We start from the raw sequence: 17820 nt of genomic DNA, 5'->3' as shown, positions 1-17820 counted from the left end.
AAACAGAGGGGTCCCTGGGTGGCTCAGTGGATTAAGCCTCTGCCTTCAGCTTAGGTCATGATCTCATCTGCTCAGCAGGGAGCCTGTTTCCCACCCTCTGCCTTCTGCTCTGCCTACTTGTGATCTCTCTCTCTCTGTCAAATTAAAAAAAAAATCTTAAAAAAAAAAAGAAGAGAAAAGAAAAGTAAACAGAAATAAAAGTATGTGAATATACTTTCAAGAAGCCCATTTACAAATAGGCCATATTATTACTTAGCCAAACCTAAAAACAGCATCTTGGACTTCTCTTTGACTCTAGGACTAAAGGAGGCCAGAAGGAAAAAGATCAGAAAGACCTGCATTTAGTACAGAAAAGAAAACCAACCAGTGTGATAGTAATTTGTGGCAAAATAGAATTCATGACTGCAAATGAGCAACATCTCTCTTTTCCATGGACATCTTTGGGTTCTCAAGCCAATACATGCATTGGTCTTTTGCCTACTATCCTTTTTAAAATAAGGTAAAATCTAATGCACTATCGTGAATCTCCCTAAAGTGAAGATATTCTCTGATCTTTCTCTTTCTGATCTCTGCTTCTCTCAATTTCCTCCTTTTTCCTTTCTCTCTTTCTCTCAAAGTCTCTCTCTCTCTCTCTCTCATATTTTTTCTCTCCTCAGATCAAATACTCTGGAATCAAATAAATCTGGCTCAATCATCAACTCAGCCATTTTTTAAAATGTAATTTCTTGGAAGTAGGGATGCAAATTATAATGATCTCAGATGGTTATTTTGAAATTTCAGTAAGATAATATGAATAGTGGACTAAGAACAGTGACCAAAGCACAAGGAAGCTACTGTGATGATATCAACAACAACAATGACTTTGACAATGGTGATAATGGTAATGATATTCGGGAATATGGATAAGATGATGGTAATTTCTACGCATAGCTTTGTGGAGCAGCTCCCAATAAATTAACTATTTCAGCAAAAAGGGAAGCATTATCGAAACTGGCACAAGATGTTCTAACCCTTATCCCAACCCTGACTAAAGAAAAAGTTCCAGGACACATGATGACCGGCAAAATCAATAACTCACAGTGTGAGGTACTTAGATGTTGCCCAATGAAAGGAGTCAAATAAGGTTCAGAGTGGATTCAACCAAGATTTGTTAGGTTTGAATTCTTGTTTATGTTTTAAAGAAGCATCAACTGATAGATTAGTCAGGAACATTTACCGGCCACACACACAGAAGGGAGTCTCAAAGGTATTGAAAGATGATGCCTGGAATGCTCCCTATTTTGGCACATTCTAGCTAAATGTCTGGGGGTACTGGGCTGCTTTAAATTCACACAAATGATAGAGATTACAAATATGACTATATTATCAATTCCAGAGGAGTGCTAGAAAGGCAAGTCTGATTTGGAGGCGTGAACAAGAGAGATTACTGGTGTGACCATAGGAATGAGAGGAGCCAGGAAGGACTCATGTAGAAAGACTAAATGAGCCATTGAAATGATATTTTTGAAAGCTTTAATGGAGCGAAACAAAGCTGATAGTGCAATTTTAAGTGGGATAAAAAAGCAGTATTCAAAATTGTACATACAATAAATAATTTGAAAAATGCAAAACCTAGCTCTTCTCTACATTACCCTTTCATCCCTTACCACAAATCCCCAAGATGAGAGGAACAAGTATTATGATGTTAATAATGGTCAGTGATATTTGGATGGCAAATTAAGGCAACTGGTTTTTTTCTTCTTTATCATTTTCCATTTTTCAGAAAGCTCACTATGTGTATGAATTAACTATACAGTTGATAAAAATAAGAAAATTCTGTTTTCTTGGCTTATAAACTCACTTACTTCACCTAGCTGACTCCTACTTAAGTAGGAGTTTATTCTTTGCTCGTTTACTCTTACTTTATCTAGGAGGAAGGCAACACCAATCCCAGCAATGTAGGTTAGGGGGCCTGTCATTATCCCCAGAGCACCTGGGTTCACCCCGCCCTCTTATATACGTTGTAATTAATTTTCTATTTCTATACTAGATGGTAAGCTCTGAGAATGGGGACCATGTGTGACTTTATCACTGCTACATTCCAGTGCTTATAATACCAGTTCCCTGGTAAATATAGAAAAAGTAAAGAATTGATGCAAAATTGTACCTAGAAGAGAGAAGTTTGTGTATAAGATACTGTGAAAATTCAAGAGCATCAAGGGACATCAGGGAGGTGTTACTTTAGTGGTGAGTGGAACCAGAAAGGCCTCCCAAGCAAAGGGGTGTCTCTGAAGAAGAACCCAGAAGAACCAGGGCAAGGAAGAGAATCATCTGCCTGAAACAGTCATAGCCAGCTGAGGGCATAGGGATGTGGAGAGACGCAGGTTAAATTCATAGTATGACCACTAAAGTTCAGTAATAAAGTAGTCAATGGATATAAGGGGGTGAGGAGACACTGTCCATGCTTTGGAGGAAAAAAATTGGCATGGCTGGAAAGACTGAAGGGAGCTTTTGTCCATGGGACTAGACAAAATTATTAGTGACAAGACCAGGGTCATTCCCTGTGCTCTAAAAAGGAAGCAGAGGCTTCTGGTTTGGGGAAGTCTTGAAACTGCAGTGTCATCCTCCTTCTACAACCTTTTCTGGAGATCTGACAGCAGCTCCCCCTGTTCTTACCCCAGGTAAAATGGAAGGGAAGGGTGGGGGAGGGGGAGATAAATTAGTAGTCAATACAGGGAAAAGCAAATGCAAACTCTCCCTGCAGGCACCAACCAGGAACCTCTTGCCCCACTGATGTTTTTGAAGGGATGATAGTTTTGTTTGTATTCTTTTGAAAAAAAAATTATATATATATATATATATATATATATATATATATATATATATATGTTTGCAAGTCAAACTTGTTATCCAGGTTAACCATTACCTAAGTAAATAGAGCCAAAGCTGACAAAATTTCTCTTTAGGACTGAACTCAAAGCCAGTTATGTTAGCTTCCTGCTTTAAAAGCTGCTTTGGGGGCGCCTGGGTGGCTCAGTGGATTAAGGCCTCTGCCTTCGGCTCAGGTCATGATCCCGGGGTCCTGGGATCGAGCCCCGAATCGGGCTCTCTGCTCAGCAGGGAGCCTGCTTCCCTTCCTCTCTCTGCCTGCCTGTGATCTCTGTCTGTCAAATAAATGAATAAAATCTTAAAAAAAAAAAAAAAAAAAGCTGCTTTGGTTTCTGGACCCATAAGAGAATGCTTGCTTCCTTGAGTTAAAGCCAGTTTAAGAATTTGAGTGTCGATGGTGGGGAATGTTATTATTTAAAAGACTATAGGAAACAGGCTGATGTCTTGGGTCTTCTGCTGGGCTCTGCTGTCATGAGAGAGTTATTGCAAATCCAATGCACCACTTCAGAAAGATTTTAATTACAAAGAAACTGGAGCATTAGTGGGTTATCTTCAGAACACTGAGAGTAGTTTAAACTGGCCAAAGTCTATGTCCTTCTCAACAAAAGGTCTTGAAGAACAGCCAGAGTAACAACAACAACAAAGAAAAAATTCCTGTCTCTAAGATGCTGTAAAAATTCAGGAGCATCAGATAATCAAAGATCCTGTAATGTACTGTGGTCTTCTGCTTCAAATTGGAAAATACTATTTGATCTATCTGACTCCACTCATTTTGGCTATTATGAGAATTAATTTTCAGATCATATTGGAGCCTAAAATGTGTTTAGGACATGAAAACACTTTTAAGGCTTTGAATTGATATGGAATGGCCTTTGGTGTTTTTATAAGATCCTTCTGAGTGAGGTATTACATTATGGCAGGTAGCCTCTACTTTTAATTTTAGTTGGATATAGAAAACGCCTCCTTGCTTACTTTTATCGACCTGAAGAAAAGTATTTGCTGATATTCACAATGCAGAATGGTTGTTGGTGTGTGTGTTATTCAGCATTCTGGATTGAAAGCAATGGAAAATGATTCTGGGTAAATATAACAGAAGGGAGTTTACTGGAAAGGTAAGAAGGAAGTCACAGAACTGATGGGATGCTGGACAATCAGGCTTACAAAGGAACAGGCATCAAAAGAGCTCCAAAGTATTGGGAGGAAGCATGACAGTCATTTCATAGCAGAAAATTTCTAGCCAGCTTGAAATTAAATGATCTCCAATGAACATTATATTCTAGAGACACTAGGTCAAGATTCAAAACCTCTGGGAATGGGTAGCACAGAGGAGGAGAAGAAATGGAAAGGTAGCTATACCTCGCACCCAGAATATACACAATGAGAAACTGCTCCAAAAGGACAACAGGGTGCTCTTAGTAAGGAACAGTTGTGGTCAACTCAAAGATGGCAAATGGTTATTCTAATCTGAGAGTTATAGGATATGGATGCAGAAAGGACCCTTAGAGATGAGCTAGCATCACCCACGATATGGACACAGCCAGGTTCCCTGACTTTGGGAAAATGCACTAGCCAAAATATCAAATTAGTGCACCAAATACTTTAGTCTGGTTTTAAAAGTACATTATTTAACTCTTTAAAATAATTTGGGTTTACATTATAAGTAATTTTAGAAAAGTTTCAAAGTGCATAAAAACAAAAAAAATCTATTATCATTCACAATTCTATCATTCTAACTGACATAATTCCAGTTATTTCTTTGTTTCATTTGCATGCATATTTCCCAAATATGTATATATATTCTTTTCTCCTTATCTTCATAATAAGAATTTCCCATGTCATTAAAAGCATCTTGTAATGTTATTTTAATGGCATTATAATATTCCATAAAGTCACTATTCTCTTTGGGAAATGTTTATTTTGTTTATCATCATTAAAAATAAATGTTAGCAAACAACTTGTACATAAACCTTTTTTTCCCCCCATTTTAACCTAAATACGGATTACTTGTAGAATTACTGGATAAGAAGATCTAAAAGATTTCAAACTCTGCTAAATGCAAACCTTATTTGATTTCCAATCTGTCAGGTGAGTTTGAGGATAGAAAATCTCATTAACATCATATTTATTTTTTAAAGGTTTTATTTTTTTTTATTTTTATTATTTTAGAGAGAGAGAGAGCCTGCGTAAGTTGGGGGAGGGGCAGAGGGAGAGAATCTCAAGCAGATTCTGCACTGAGTGTGGAGCCAGCTGGGGGGCTGGATCTCATGACCCTGAGATCACGACCTGAGCCAAAACCAAGAGTCAAACACTGAACTGTCCCTTGTTATCTTCAGATTTAAATATTATAATTAAAAAATACATTTGGTAATTTAATAGTCAAAATGAAGACGCTCCCCATGGAATGGGAGAAAATATTCTCAAATGACACTACAGACAAAGGGCTGATATCAAAGATCTATAAATAACACATCAAACTCAACACCCCAAAACCAGATAATCATGTCAAAAAATGGGCAGAAGACATGAACAGATACTTATCCAAAGAAGACATACAAATGGCTATCAGACACATGAAAAAAAAGTTTCATCATCATTAGCCATCAGGGAAATTCAAATCAAAACCACATTGAAATACCACCTTATACCAATTAGAATGGCCAAAATTAACAAGACAGGATACAACAAGTGTTGAAGAGAATGTGGAGAAAGGGAAATCCTATTACACTGTCTGTGGGAATGCAGTTGGTGTAGTCACTTTGGAAAACAGTGTGGAGATTCCTTAAGAAATTAAAAATAGAGCAACACTACAACACTGCAATTGCACTACCGGGTATTTATCCCAAAGATAGAGATGCAGTGAAAAGAAGGGCCATAGGTACTCCAACGTTCATAGCAGCAATGGCCACAATCACCAAACTGTGGAAAGAGCCAAGATGCCCTTCAGCAGACGAATGGATAAAGAAGATATGGTCCAAAAAAAAAAAAAAAAAAAAAAGAAGATATGGTCCATATATACAATGGAACATTATGCCTCCATCAGAAAGGATTAATACCCTCCATCAGAAAGGGTATTAACATGGATGGGACTGGAGGAGATTATGCAGAGTGAAATAAGTCAAGCAGAGAATGTCAATTATCTTATGGTTTCACTTACTTGTGAAACATAAGGAATAACATGGAGGACATTAGGAGAAGGAAAGGAAAAGTGAATTGGGGGAAATTGGAGGAGGAGATTTAACACTGTTAGTTTCAGTCTCTTACAATGAGAGACTGTGGATTCTGATTAAAAAAAAAAAACTGAGGGTTTTGGAAGGGAGGCAGTGGGGGGATGGGTGAGCTTGGTGGTGAGTATTAAGGAGGGCATGTATTGCATGGAGCACTGGGCGTGGTGTATAAACAATGAATATTGGAACACTGGAAAAATAAAATGAAAAAAATAATAATAGTTAATATGAATCTCTATTGGTTTTAGCTATACTTCCTGTTCTGTATTTCTCTGAATGTTGGTGAGCTTCACAGGGCTAATGAAAGGTGTATAAAAAGAGTGCCAGAAGGGCCCTCACATCCAGCTTGTCCATTTATTAATGATGAGAGTTGGGGCAAGTCATTTAACCTCTCCAAACCTCTTTCCTCTTCCACAAAATAGAGAAATAGCAACCATCACAGTGTTGTAAAGAATGAATGAAGTCATTCTATATAAAATTGCTTTGTAAAATATAAAGCTATCTATAAAGCAAAGGTTTTCCTTAGGTGTCAATATATTTTGGAAGTTTGGATCCAGGGTGTCCAGAAAAAACTTATCTAAGTACATATCTACTTTCACACAAGTCCAGCACCATAACATAAACTACAGAAGTCCCTGCTGTGATTATGTATGTCAAATCTAATGTTGCTGTCAACAGAAAGTACCTGACTAAAATTAGGCCCTTTCCTCACCTGGCAATGCAGTGGCAAATTAATTTTTTTCTTATAGTTTAACAGAATCACAACACCTTCTCAGGATTTTACCAATATCAACATTGGAGTGCAATATAACAAAAGAATGAAGAGAAACCCTAACCTCAATCCATTATAATCTCCCTCAGCATGTTAGACATCAAGGGTATTTGCAAGAAGATCCACTCCCTTAATTTTTTCCACCACTTACTCCAGAGGTAAGGATGAGTTACACTAACAGTTATGGTGCCATACAATTAAAAACATCGTAAGGGACAGATATATAAACCAGGTAATCCCACTAGCTATCATTAGACCAAGTGAAACTTGGTCTCCCAGAACTATGTGCCTACCAAGTTAGGAAGCTTATAACTATCAACTCACCAGGGATTTTAATACAGAATCAGGAAAATGTCAATGATACGCTTTCTTTCTTTCTTTCTTTTCTTTTCTTTCTTTCTTTCTTTCTTTCTTTCTTTCTTTCTTTCTTTCTTTCTTTCTTTCTTTCTTTCTTTTCTTTCTTTTCCAGTGTGCTTTTATCCCAGTAACACCTAGAGTTCCTGAACTTCAGGATAAAGCTTGTCCTGCTTAGAGAGTGATCTAAGAAGGTTAGAGAGCCTTGGAAGAATCAAAGTGTATTCTTGATTTTGTGTTGCAGTATGGGTGTATATAGTCCCCAAAGATTAATTTTCAAAGGGGATTAATTAAAAACCCACCCACTGCAAGGTGAGGGACAACAGAAAAGCACAGTGAAGGTTTTCTCTGATGTCTTTTAAAAATAAAGTGTTGGATAAATTCCCTTGAAGAAATATTGGTGGATTCATCTAAAACATGACTCATTGTCACAAATTCTATTAAACCACTGTGTTTCTAAGGAAATCACGTGTTCTGAAACAACAGCATAGCTCCAGGAAATAAAAGATGAATTCATATAGAAAGCAAGCATTGTTAGAATTCTACATTCTATGCCAGGTTTTTTTCCATGCTATTCTAAGGAACTATGGGTGGCAATATCAAGTGGTTTCCAACACAAGTTCCAGAGTCAAACTGCCTTGGTTCAATTCAAAGCATTTCCAAGCACAAGCAGTATGTTTTGGGGAAAATGTTAAATATGCAGCACCTCAGTCTTCCCCTCTGCAAGATGAAAAGAGTAATAGGTTCTACATCTTAGACTTGTCACCAGTATTAAATAATTTGTGTAAACCAATTCCTGCAGTTCCTGTTATACATGAAATGCTAAATTATTATTAGTTGTATTATTACGAGCATGAGTCTTTCAAGAATCTGGGTAGAAAAATAAGTTTTCCTAATTAAGTAAATTTTAGAAATCATGATTATAGTTTTATCTCTTTGGAGATTAACAACATAAATTTAGTCATTCAAGGCTCTGAAAAGTCCTGTCCATGTTTAACACATGTTTACTCAACCTATTTAACTGCACACTTATTTTGAGTTTTTCTGCATTATGCTTGTAAGCCTCTCTCCTCATCATCCCCTCAAAATCAGCATTTCATTTATTCATGGAGTAATCATTCAAAGCCTCCTTTTAGAAGCAGAAAGTTTAAGACAGATTTACAAATGTAAATCCACTTCTTAGGGAATATGAAGGTGGCTTAGCTGTGACATCTATCCCCTCTCTGATCTGTATTTAGGATAGCCAGTTGTGTGTTCTTCTCACACATGGTCTGAAGGAATAGCCTTCTTAGATATAGGAGAAATCTTCTACAAGAGAAGTTTATAAGAAGCTTTTGTTTCCTCCTGGACTTCCACTCCATCTAGTGAACCCCTGAAGCCCCAAGAAGAAGAATGTCCATTAGTGGGACTTTATATGTGTTATGCAAATTACTGCTGTTTGAATTACCAAAACTCCTGAGGCTTTTATGCATTGTGTTTCTTTGAAGTGCTTTGAATACCCCTGGGCCTCCTTTGGTAAAGTAAGTGAGAGAGATCTTTTTTTGACTTAGCTAGTTTATAGAAAAATGCCAAGGTCTTTGGTACTCGTAATTCTGGCATGAAGAAGTTGCTCAAGATTATTCCCAGGGATGTCACAGTGTGGACCTGATTCATGATAGTCATATTTCCTGTCTCAGCTCTTGGTCCAGGGAGCCAGGGCTGGAACCTTCCTTACTTACAGATATGAGATTTTTTTTCTACCACCCTTTATGCTAATCTATAAATATACAATGTGGTGTGATGATAGGTAGTGTCTTTCTACTGTAAATTTTTGTCCCATGTGTACCTTATTGGTTATTCCAGATGCAGCCCAGGTACTTTCTAAGAAGGCTCAGGAGATCTTGTACTATCTCTCTGTTCAAGTTGTTCATAGAAAAATTTGATATTACAAACACTTTGTGTAACTCGTGGTGCAAGTTGCCATGTATCCCTTGCACTGTTAAATAAACAAAAGTGATTCAAGAGGAAATGTATTGGAAAAACCCCTTGACCCATATACTATGGTCTGAAGCAGGAGTATTCTGATTGGCCTACCTTAGATTATGTGACTCCTTAAAACCAGTTACCAGGAACTTGCATGTGTGATGAGGCTACCACAGTAATCTTGGAAATGGAGGAAGTTCCTAAAAAATAAGTAACTGGTAGAAAATCTTAAAGAGATGCAATTCGAAGGAGAAACACAGTAAAAGACAAAAGCTGGAAAATAGGTACAGGCCAGATAATATAGAATTTACAAATCACATTAGTAAATGTTGAATGTGATCAAATACCTCAGTAAGTATCTATCATGGCCACAGGTACCATTGGACTTGTTTGACTTGGCCTAGCTCTGTGTCACACTCCCCTTGTGCCAGTTACTTCTGTCCTACTGACTTCAGCCGTATAATACCATAAATCCTACTAAATCACCACTTCTGACCTACATTGAGAGCTATTTCAAATATCTTATATCTACCACCAAATATTTTGTATCTTACCACTCCCCACCCCCAGATGATTCTTAAACTTCTCAACTCTGCTTGAGTGACTCAGAATTTTCCTTCATAATCCTTGTGACTACTTGTAATTATATATTGACCTGTGTGATTATTTGTCTAGTATGTGTCTCTACCAACCAACTTAAAGCCCTCCAAAGTCAGGACCCATATTTCTATTGATCTCTGTTTCATTCCCAGAATTTAGTGCAGTGCCTAGCACTACAGGTGTGTGATAAATTTTTGGAATGGATAAGCATAATATATTCCAATCATTTCCTGAGTATAGTATGTTCTTTCACACTCCTGTGCTGCTGGATATGTGACATGTCCCTTCTCAGAGTTTCTGCATGGAGAGCTTTTGCTCCTGTGTTGTGACAACTCATTGTTTTCTCTTCTACACTGTCCCAGACTTCCCATTTCCTCTCAGAAAAATAGATACTTCCTCTATATGACCCTAGTTACCCAGTGCATACTTCCATAATGACAAGCCATTGCACTTCATTCTAAACTATGTTTCTATTACCTACTGTGATTGTAAAGTGAGTTTGTTAAAAGCAGGTAACTTTCCATCAGCGACAACTAGTAAAGTGTTCACAATACAGTAGTTCCTAATAAATGTTTCTTAGTGAGTGAAGTGAGAATAATACTTCATCACTGAAAGGGGCCATAAAGATTCCCTTATTTCATAAATGAGAAAGCAGAGTTACAAATATTATTTTGTCTTCCAAATCAACCAGATGGTGAATCACGTGTCTCTCTTGTCCACTGTTGTATCTTTAATGTCCAGTATTTGACACAGTATATATGTTCAATAGATAATGTTTAAATGTTATAGTTTAAAATCTCATAATTAATTAGTGATAATGCTAGTTCAAGAAATAAGGTATTAAAATGCCAGATTCACCTTCTGTCTTTCAAAGTGTGCCCCTTTATAAAACACTGTTCTCTTGTAGCTGTTTCAAAGGTAAGGAAAAAGCACCTATACATTTCCAGTTTAATAAAATAATCTCCTTTGACTCTGTTTCCTCCTTTTTCCTCCTAAGTTTGATCTTCCTCCCTTGAAAGACCAGCATAATCTAAGCTCTCCAAAGATTCAGTTCAAATCCAAATCAAATAGTCAACCATGAGCATAGGGCAGCTACAGCTGTGGTTCTTGGAAAGCAAACCAGGTCAGTGAATATTGATATAGGGCTGGCATTCAAGCCCTTCTGTTCCCTTGTCCATTGTAAAATATCCCCACATCTTTCAAAATTTATCTCCAGCATCCTCTACTAAAACTGGTTAAATAAACTATAGTGGTTTCTTCACAACAAAGTATTTTACAGCTATTAGAAATCTTTCAAAGAATTTTCAATGAATAAGTGAAATGGTAATACTAAGTGATGAATTGGGAAAGAAAATCATATGATCTCAATTTTGAGATAAATGGTTAAGAAAAAGATAGAAGAAACCACATCATAATATTAAGAGTTGTTTTGAAGAGTCATAATTCTCTAGTAAATGTCTTCCTCCTATTTTTTACCTGTTTTCCAATTTTTTTCCAATGAGTATGTAAAACTCCTATAACCAGTTTAAAGTAATATTGTGATATTTAAGTCCAATACATTCCTATGAAAGGATCTGCAATTAGTCATGTATATATCAGTGCATTTTTATTTTATTACTTTACCCCCTCTGGAGGCATTTTCTCCAAACTTTCTTTCTCATTGAGAAATAGGAGATTTTATTTCCAGTCAAAGGATGTTCAAAATTTAGAGGAGAGTTAATAATTCCATAGAACACATTGGTATGGTGGAAAGAACATGGATTTTTGCGATCAGAAAGATTTGGGTTGAGTCTCAGGTCTGCCCCTTACTAGAAGGATGATCTTTGCTAAATTGATTGTGCTCTCTGAGATCTACTTTCTTCATCTGAAGATTGGAACTGTTAATGAGGGGAAGAAATGGGCAGAGTAAGAGGAATAGATATGGAACACTGAAGATAAGCTGGACAGATTTGATCAGATAAAATGGAGGAAAAGAGGAACAATGACCTAGACTCAAGGCAAAGAACTACAAAGTTTATTTAGTGTCTATATTGTCCTGCAATGTGCTTTGCTTTGAATACAAACTTTACTGGGCTGAACTAAACTTAAGTGGCAATTATATAAGCCATATGGCTAAAGTGGTTGGCTTTGGGCAGAGAATCCAAAGCTGGAATACTTACAGATGCCTGATTATACAAATAGTGACCTAGGTTAGGACTTGGGGTGTCCATTTTTTCTCAACATTAGTATCACCTGGAGACATTTAAAAACTACTGATGTCACATAGGCAGTAACTTCTTCGATATCAGCCACAGCAACTTCTTTCAAGATATGTCTCCAAAGGCAAAGGAAATGAAAGCAAAAATGAACTTTTGGGACTTCATCAAGATCAAAAGCTTCTGCACAGCAAAGGAAACAGTCAAGAAAACAAAGAGGCAACCCACGGAATGGGAGAAGATATTTGCAAATGACAATACAGACAAAAGGTTGATATCCAGGATCTATAAAGAACTTCTCAAACTCAACACACAAAAAACTGATAATCATATCAAAAAATGGGCAGAAGATATGAACAGACACTTCTCCAATGAAGACATACAAATGGCTATCAGACACATGAAAAAATGTTCATCTTCACTAGCCATTAGGGAGATTCAAATTAAAACCACATTGAGATACCACCTTACACCAGTTAGAATGGCCAAAATTAGCAAGACAGGAAACAACATGTGTTGGAGGGGATGTGGAGAAAGGGGAACCCTCTTACACTGTTGGTGGGAATGCAAGTTGGTGCAGCCTCTTTGGAGAACAGTGTGGAGATTCCTCAAGAAATTAAAAATAGAGCTTCCCTATGACCCTGCAATTGCACTACTGGGTATTTACCCCAAAGATACAGATGGAGTGAAAAGAAGGGCCATCTGTCCCCAATGTTTATAGCAGCAATGGCCATGGTCGCCAAACTGTGGAAAGAACCAAGATGCCCTTCAATGGACGAATGGATAAGGAAGATGTGGTCCATATACACTATGGAGTATTATGCTTCCATCAGAAAGGATGAATACCCAACTTTTGTATCAACATGGACGGGACTGGAAGAGATTATGCTGAGTGAAATAAGTCAAGCAGAGAGAGCCAATTATCATATGGTTTCACTTATTTGTGGAGCATAACAAATAACATGGAGGACATGGGGAGATGGAGAGGAGAAGGGAGTTGAGGGAAACTGGAAGGGGAGGTGAACCATGAGAGACTATGGACACTGAAAAACAATCTGAGGGTTTTGAAGGGGTGGGGGGTGGGAGGTTGGGGGAACCAGGTGGTGGGTATTGGGGAGGGCACGTATTGCATGGAGCACTGGGTGTGGTGCAAAAAACAATGAATCTGTTACACTGAAAAGAAATAAAAAAAACAAAAAAAAACAAAAACTACTGATGTCTAAGATTCTTCTCAAATCAATGAGGAAGAAAGATTCAGATACTTATAATTTTAAAAAGACTTTTCCTGTGATTCTAATAGGCAGACAGATTTGAGAACTAAGGAGCTAGGCTTATTTTCTTTCCTATTTTCCTGTCCGTGCATGGATCCCTTCTAACCATCTTTTCCCTGTGATTTAAAGAATGTTTACAACAAGACTCTTCTCAAATGGAAGATAAACATCAGGGCTACTATGTCAATAGAAACTGAACCTACACCTTTTTTTTTTTTTTTTAAAGATTTTATTATTTATTTGACAGAGAGAGATCACAAGTAGACAGAGAGGCAGGCAGAGAGAGAGAGAGAGAGAGAGGGAAGCAGGCTCCCTGCCGAGCAGAGAGCCCGATGCGGGACTCGATCCCAGGACCCTGAGATCATGACCTGAGCCGAAGGCAGCGGCTTAACCCACTGAGCCACCCAGGCGCCCCTGAACCTACACCTTTATATTAAGGAGCATTATGGGGTGGCAGAGACTAGGATAATTTGGAGAGTATATGCCCTGTCTTAAGGGGCATCTGTCACTCACTCAGCTCGTGCCAATTGTTGCCATGGGGGAATGCCTGCCCACTGTTAGAGATCTTCATCCTCCCAATAAAGAAGGCAGAACTCGAGATTTTGTATAACATCAATTGTTTTTAAATGTTGGCTCAATTTTCTATAACATTCTAGGGGCCAAAGAAACCATGTCTGTGGGCCAATTCTAACTTCTAGCCACTAGTTTGTGAATTGGGGACTAAAATATGACCTTAGCATTTATTACAGAACAGTTGGATGGGCTGAAGGAGCAGAAAATTTCAATGAAATACATCAGCTGTGAAACTGAGTATAGATAGCTTTAGGCTTGAGGTGGTGGCTCATACCTTTGCACAAAGGAAAAGGCGCCTACACTGATGTTGTCAGTGTTTAGTCCTTAAGCCTGCTCACCTGGTTCTGGTTCATACCCAGAGATCCAACCCAGTCCTTGCAGGGGCCATAATGATAATTCTTAACATACTGGAGGTAACATTTGTAACGTGTATATCACAGCACTTGGACACAGAAGACATGCGATAAATGTTTGCTTTCTCATTCCCTCCTACTTTGCTGCCTTTCCTCCTCTCCCATTCTTCTCTTGCCTTGAAATCTAAAATTTGACATATCATCTCCTCCAGTGTAGCCTAGGTCAGTGCAATTAATGACTGCTGTTATCATTGTCTTTAGAGTTTATTAATATATGATTTAATCAGTTATGGAGTGTTTTCCTCCCCTCTCAGGGATCCGCAATAGATTCTGAAAGAGTTGTTCTAAGGCAAATGGTATAAAAGAAGAGCAATTCGGCAATATCTATATAAATGTAAAGTACACATCCTCTTTGATTTAAGAACTCATCTGGGAATTTCTCCTACAGATAGGTATGTACATTTATTCAGAGACACATAGATTTGGAACACTCGGTTCAGCCTTTTTCTGTGTGTGTATGATTGTAAAAATTGAGAACAACTTAAGTATTTATCAAAGGGGAATACATATTTATACAACAGGACATTCTAAAGCAGCATTTCTCAGTCAACCAAGGGTGATTTTACACCCCAGGGAACATTTGGTAATTTCTTTTTACTTTTGGTTTTCATAACTGGGGAGATGGTATTGTTATCTAGTGGACCAGAAATGTTGCTAAACATTTTAGAACATACATCACTGCCATCCAAAACAAATTATCTGGCCTCAAATACCCACAGTGCTTAGATGAAGAAACCCTGGCTCTGAAGGTACTAAAAAGAATCAGTGAGCTCTGTATGTGCTGACAAGAAGTGATCTTGAAGACATTTTATTAGGAAAAGGAAGGCACCATCTATTCCCATTTGTGTAACTGAGAAGAATGAACATGGACACATGCAACACACATACACATATATACACATAGTATTATATATATATAGAGAGAGAGAGAGAAAGGGAGAGAGAGCGCATATGTATAAGCTTATATATATGTTTATATATTGAGAGAATATTTCTGGGGAAATATTTTTAATAATTTTCCAACAATGGTTGCTTCTGGAGATAGTCTAGAGAGCTGAAGATCCACAGTAGAGGCATAAACGTTGAATTTTATTTTATGTACTTTTGTACTGTTTTATGTTTTCAGCTTATTTCAACTTATTTCATTGCCAGTTAAAATTTAGATTTTGTGGCTGTTGCTAAGTAAAATAAGTAAAGGTAAAATGGGACAGTGACCACTGAGTCTTCTCTTCTATTCCCTTCCCTTCCTTCCAAAAGGTATCCTCCAATTTAGGATATCAGGACTATTATTGCAGGAGTCTCCTGGGAAAATCTCAGTCATCAGTAAATTTTACTTTAATAAAAAATCTAATTAAAATGTAAAGTCTGCTAGCAAGTTTTGTGTTTTAAACCTTATTTTTCAAATTCTATTAGGTCATAAAAGACTGTGTCATGTGTAGTAGGATTTTAAGTATGGAGTATATTCTGGAGTCTGGATGGCATTTTTGGGGTTGCTGGAATGTGCCAACAATGGAAGCATCTCCTGCTTGCTCTTGGGTTGAATCTTTGAGCAATTTACTCTTGGAACTGTACAACTTGCACGCTCAGAGCATTCATGAAACGTCTTAGCAGATTAGCTCATCAATGTATGCTAAAAGCGCCAAGGAAACATAACAATTTTTGGTTTGATTTTTGGGATTCACTTTTGTTTCCAATTAACCTAAAATTAAAAATTTTATCCTTAATTTCAAGAATCAATCATGACATTTTCCAGTTAACTGGTGGTCATTCTATACAACAAGAAACTTTGAAAATTTCAAGTTTTGTTCTAATTGAAAAATAAATACTCCAATATATAAATGAAGCTTCATGGAATCTTCTATTTCTATCAAATAAGAAAACAATCTAGGGCTGATGTAGCTACATAGGTTGCAAGAAAGAAAATTCCAAACGATGGAGGTGGGTGTTAGGGGCTAGTATCAGACATATTAAATAACATTGACATATAAAGGGTTGTATGATTCTATCAACATTTATGTTCTGTATATTCAGAATTTTTCAAGGCAGTAAATACTTTTTTAATATGCCACTTCTTTACTATGTAAAATAGTCCTTTATAGATTGGCCTCTTGGTTATATCAGCCCTTCCAATCAAGCATCCAATTGTAATCCTGGCTCCCTCTTTAATCAGTTTTCACTAGTTGTATATTAAATATAAAGCCAATACTATAAAGTTATGATCTCCATCTGCAGACTCTGATATTTTCAATGGCCCTGGGAAGATTTCCTTTGGGTACTTTGAACAGAGACAAAATAGGCAATTGGCTATCCTGAAGCAATTATAGAGCTGGGTTGTTCAATTTTGTATGGTGAGAATTCATTTGCCTTACTCCTAACTTAACATCACCGCATATAAATGCAATAAAAACTATAGGCTCAGACTCAATCCTGGCATCACATATCAGAACATTATATCTTATCAAAAACATTTCTCAGGTGAAATAAGCTGCATATAGTTACAGAAATGCGTGAGCCATAAGTGTGATTGCCATAAAAAATTCACATTAAGCAAAAGGTCTACCATTTAGAGAGTCAAAAAAGCCATCTAACATGTTCTCCAAAAAGAAATTTTCGGTTTCTGCCGGTAAATCCCAAATTAAAATACTTTTCAGTGAGCCAAATACTATGGGTAATATAAGTATAATTACTTACCTCGTGTGACCGCTACAATAGCCTCCTAATTGTTCTCCTTTAACAGAGAATAGCAAACCCCTCCAAACTAGCTTCTACATTTCTGCCAGTGTAATCTTTCTAAATGCAGTTTCATCTGTCCACTCTCCAGTTTAAAACCATGACTTTTCCTTATGATCCTCAGAGTCAAGTCTTTGGACATTTTCTCAGAGAACAAATCAAGACTTTTCATGATCTTACCCCAGTCAGTTTTTCTAGTTTTCCTTCCTGCAATCCTTCCACTTTCACCTTATACTTCCTCAATACCTAAATAATCACAGCTCTCTGCATAGTGCCACTACTAGATGCTCAGGGCCAGGACGACTGAGGATGGTGAGGCGTTTCTCTCAGGTAGGAAACTTAAGAGAATGAAAAAAAAAATCAGTAATCAAGATATGTAATATTTTAATGCAAGTTTTTAAAATATCAAAATAAATGCAAAATATTTTATTTTGGAATAAAATATCAAAATATTATAAATATATTACTGTAAATGTTGAAGATATCATTTATTCACTCATAATTATCCTCTCACTTTACATTATCTGTTCTGTATTTGTCAATCTTATTAACTTTACTTATCTTTCAAGAACCATCTCTTCTAGGAAGCTGTCTCTGATATTTGCCTTTCCAGAAAGAACTGGGGGCTTATTCTTCTGAACTACCATGGTACCTTAAAAATATTTCTGCATTTGCACTTATCACCTTATATTTAATTGTGTGTTTATGTGTTTATTTCTATACCAGCTTGGATCAGAATACTGTAGGCTCCTTTTACATACCTCTTTCAAGACACTAGGCTTATTTTCTCCGATATCTTTTATGAATACTATGTAAGCAGAGTCCAAATTTGGTCCCATGATCTCTAACCCCTGGTGT

Source organism: Enhydra lutris, unplaced genomic scaffold, assembly GCF_002288905.1.
Source record: "Enhydra lutris kenyoni isolate GAN:26980312 unplaced genomic scaffold, ASM228890v2 scaffoldscaffold21, whole genome shotgun sequence".
Classification (NCBI taxonomy): domain Eukaryota; kingdom Metazoa; phylum Chordata; class Mammalia; order Carnivora; family Mustelidae; genus Enhydra; species Enhydra lutris.
This window is presented reverse-complemented; position numbering follows the sequence as displayed.